Raw genomic sequence first — 4643 nt, 5'->3', positions numbered from 1 at the left:
GCTGGCTTGATCTTTGTACCTTCCTTTCTGCCAGGTCAGGGGGAATGCAGTTTGAGGATCCCAGGGTCTGTGTTTTTGTTGGCCGATGCCGCAGGAGCAGCACCTCTTGTTTCTCTACATGTTGAAAGCATATTTTCCAACTCGCTTCAGCTTGGATTGAACCACTTTCCCTTGGCCCAAAGCATTCAGGGGTTTGAGGTCTGGCTTGACAACAGTGAACAACAGGTTTGTCGAGGATTAGGCAAGGTTGCATGCAACACACACATAACACACTGGCCAGATGTTCCCAAACCCACAGGCCCACCTAATCATAAAATCAGCTTACAGTGTGAGACTTTTAAAAGAAAGGTTTCTTTCAGTTTTGTGGCTTTTTTGCCTGTGGGTTTGGAGTAGCTGGGGGTTTGTAGTGGGTTTTTCTTCTTCCTCTCCCCAAGCTTCCTTTTAAAACCTTGGGAGTTGAGAAGCAACTTTAAAAGCGGAAAAATGTTAAGGCTTCCTTTTTCCCAGACCTGTACTGTGAATGCAGAATTAAGGCATCTGCTGGATGTGGGGCCTGTGCTATAACAACTAGAAATGGCCACCCTGGGACATAGAGCTGGTAAACGTTTCCAATGATATATTTTCCCAGCAGCTGCAGGCATAGAAATGTCTTCCGGCTCCACACACCTTTCAGGGTGCTGTGTATGGAGAAATGTATTAATGTGTGTGTGTGTGTATACTTCTCTGGTGGTTAGGAAGATCATGGTAGTGGGCGATTCGATCAGTAGGGACATAGCCGGGGGTGTGATGGGCATACGGACGGCAGGATGAATTGCCTGCCTGATGCAAAGGTTGCAGATGTTACCTATTGCCTGGATAGCTTGGTAGGTAGTGCTGGGGAAGAGTTTGTGGTCATGGTGCACATTGGATCCAACAATACAGGGAAATGTGGTTGTGTGGTCCTGGAAGCGAAATTTAGGTCACTAGGTAGGATTCAGGTATCCAATGAAGTGCTTTGGCTTGCACAATAGAACTTCTCTCTTGCTTATCCCTCCTCACCCCCACATGCCTCCCCCCTAAATCTGCCCCTGAGGTTGGGGGGGTGACCCCCTACCAGATTTAGGGGGGTACAGGGAGAATAGAGGAAGGGGAAATCCCATTGTGCAGCCAAACATCCTTGCACTAGCAGGAGCATTTTGTGGGATACCTCCCTCATGGGCTACGATGGCTATGTGCTGCCACGAGTACTGGAGGTAGTATGCCTCTGAAAAACAGTTGCTAGGAATCACAAGTGGAGAAGATGCTGTTGTGCTCAGGTCCCCCATATGCATCTGGTTGGTCACTGAGAAGAACGAGCAGGACTAGGTGGACCTCTGATCCATCAGGGCTCTTCATCTTCTTAGGTTCATATCACAGCTACTTTATAACCAGAGTTTAGATCCTTTTTCTCTCTCTCTCTCAGCTCAACAGACACACAATTTTTGAGAGTCTGAAAGCTCGCTGGCTCCTTTGGGGCCATTTTTGATTTTTTAAAAATACTCTCTGTTAATACACACACAGAGACACAGATATACAAATATACATATATTTGCATATCTAGGGAGTGGCCTCTGCATTTAGAGAAAACACAGCATTATTATTTTTTGGTACTTGATTTTTGCTTTCAGACGTTTGAGTTCACTATTAAGAGGAAGCAAATGGAACATTCAACAAAATGTCGCAATGGTCTCCATCACCCGACAGAAACGCTCTTGTGTTCAGGGTTCCAGCTGGCCAGCCTTGCCCTTTGCTGCAGCAGTTACGTGGAGGGCCCTGCCTGGCCAAAATAAGCATTTCTGTCCTACTGAGACTCATCCTGATGGGATTTCAAAAAGGACACGAACACCACTCTTCCGCTGGACCGATGGATCAACCCAGTATATAAGGTACGTGTCCGATGGATCTTTTGTGCTAGTGAATGGAGTTGAGGCCGATGTGCTGGTGTTGTGAGTGGCTGAGGCTCGCCTTTAACACAATTGAAGCCAGAGGTAGCAGGAGTTTTAAATTGCTTCCAAATGCATCCTTTCGCCAGTGCCGACTGTTGGGATTAATGTACACAGATGTTCCTGTTTTATGGACTGTGTAGCTTACTGCCCATTAAACCAGAGTAACGGGAGGCCTCTCCTTGTGCGTATCACTGTTTGGGGGCAGTGAACTCTAATTGAAATCCTGGCTGTTAACTTTATATAAAATGAGGAAGAAAAGGAACTCGGTGGATGGTAAGGTAATTAGTATTGTAGCTCTGAGAACAGCTGTATAAGAGAATATGTGTTGGCTAAAATAAAGGGCAGGTGAAGAAAGAAGATACAGTAGGAGTTTAAAAATCTTTTCCCCCCAAAAAAATTGCTGCTGGCTGTCCTGTGCTTCCACCGCTGCCTCGTATTGTGCTGCAACATGTTAATTAAATGAGCAAAGCTATTTGCATTTCAGAAACAACCTAGTGATGAAATCAGTTGGTAAGAGCACCTCATTTATTGCAACATGGATCTTAAATTTGAATTACGTGTGCTTACCTAGTTTCCATAGTTAATCCTTTTATATTTAATTATATTTTAAGTTCCTTGATGTTTCCATTTTTGTAGAGAATTGGGTGTGTGTATTTCAAGCTATCTGTGCAATCGTGCAATGTTATGATTTCCATTCTGGCACTGCAACATTGCTGCACTTCCCATTTCTGTCCCTTTTCAATATTTAGAGCGCAGTCCTATGTTACTTTACCTGCAAGGAAGCCTCATTGAATTAAGAATGACCTACAGCTGAGTGGACAAGCGTAGGAGGTTAAACCTTCCCATAAAAACGCCTCTCTACTTCTCAGCAGTGCTTTAATACTGAATGGTTCTGACTCTGAGGTTGCAGCATCTCTGATCCATTTGAAACACTTCCTCAGCTGTATGCAGCGTAACCTTTCACATGTGAACACACAGCAAAATAGATACTTCTGCAATTTTTGCACGTTTTAATCATCTTCAAGATCTCCAACTCTTCCTGCCTTTGTTTTGCCAAGATCAACCAGCAGGGGGAACTGTGATGTATTAAGATGATACCATTCCAGCTGAAAAACCTTTCAAGGCCAAAGCTTGAGTCCTCCACACTTGAGAACTGTCAATTCATTTAAAAGGCTTGGCAGGCAGACTTTTGACATTGCCTACCAGGGGTCATTCCCACGGCTCAGAGCACCACCTGCAACTGAGTGATCTCAGAGGGGTAGGAGCTGGGCCATTAGCCCAGGTAACTCTCACAAACCTTGGCTGGAGATGAGAGAGTGCTCTGATTAATTAGACTAAAATGGCAAAGCTGTGTCGGGCCGGTGCTGTTCCCAGCAGGAGGCTGGGAGGTGATGTGACCTAGTTGTCAGTGTGATCATTCCTCTGCGTCAGAGAGCCCTGAATGGTTTTGACAGCTGGCAGCACCTAGCTGACTTGTGGGAGAGGTACGTTGCAGGACTAGCAGTGCCCTGGCAGAACGTTAGTGGAGCCTGTTCTTTTTGCAGCAGGAGAAATGACAGCCTGGTGACAGAGTGGTAAAAAGAGCAGAGGAAATCACCTCTTGGTAATTTCTCCCCTGTATGAGGGGAGTGGCTTTTTTTTATTTTTATGAAAAAGCAAGCAAAGGATTTGCTTATGGTAGCCTAATATTTTTGCCAGGTTATTAAGCAAACGTGCCTTTGGTTCAGGAATGTTGAAGAGGGTGACAGGTTCTAATTCTCAGGCTCCACCTCCTCACCCCCCCAAACATACCCAAACTTCACCCTCTGATCCATCATCCCTGCCTAAGTCTAGCTGTAGCTACAGCATTCGATGACGCAGATTCTAGTCCACAATAGCTCATGCCTTCATCCATTTGATAGGATTTAAGGTGGCAAGAGACTCTTTGCTGCAACAGCATAATTTGCTGGGAACTTTAGGCTCTGAAGAACTCACCAGGGCTGCTTTTTGAAAAAATACCCAGTCAATGGGCACAGTTCCACTAAAAGGGTATTTAAGCATCCCAAGATACCAACCCTCAACGGTGCCTCTGCCTATTGGTTCAGGCATTCTGGATTTTTTGTATTCCTACGGCTTTTCATTCATTTCCTGTTGTTCTCAGATGCAGTGCTCTTGACAATGAGAGCCTCTCTGTTTACGTTACAAGGCTTCAGGGAGCTTTTTAAGATGAAGCCCCCAAACCGCCCCCCCCCTTTGTCCATCTTTTCTCGCTTCCTTTGTTAACTAACCCCCAAATGGCTTCTGCTCTGGGCCTACTCTGATAGCTGCAGGCCATGTCAGGAAGCATCAAGCTTCTAAAGGGGAAAGGAAGGGGGGGGGAGGGGTTTCCTAGGGGATGTGCATGGCAGTGGAAGCTCATTCAGGAGCTGCAGCCTGTGGTTATAGCCAAGCCCCCTGGAGGATACAGTGTGCATTCGGCTTGGCAAGTTTGGGTTGCTCTCCTAGACTGTGCTTACGGCCACAGTCCGTAGAGACATGTGTAGGCTAGAGAGAAAAACAGGTACAGCCTGAATTTGGTGCGTTTGCTATGGTGCTTTGTACTGACAAAGAGGCAAGCTGACTTGAAAATGAAAACATAAATTAAGGGGCTTTCCTTCTCGGCAGAAAGAACACCTGCAGCAAAACAAGCAACATTCCAAC

The sequence above is a fragment of the Podarcis muralis genome, chromosome 1 (genome assembly GCF_964188315.1).
Source record: "Podarcis muralis chromosome 1, rPodMur119.hap1.1, whole genome shotgun sequence".
Taxonomy (NCBI): Eukaryota; Metazoa; Chordata; class Lepidosauria; order Squamata; family Lacertidae; genus Podarcis; species Podarcis muralis.
The sequence above is the reverse complement of the archived record's forward strand: the minus strand, read 5'-3'. Positions refer to the sequence as shown.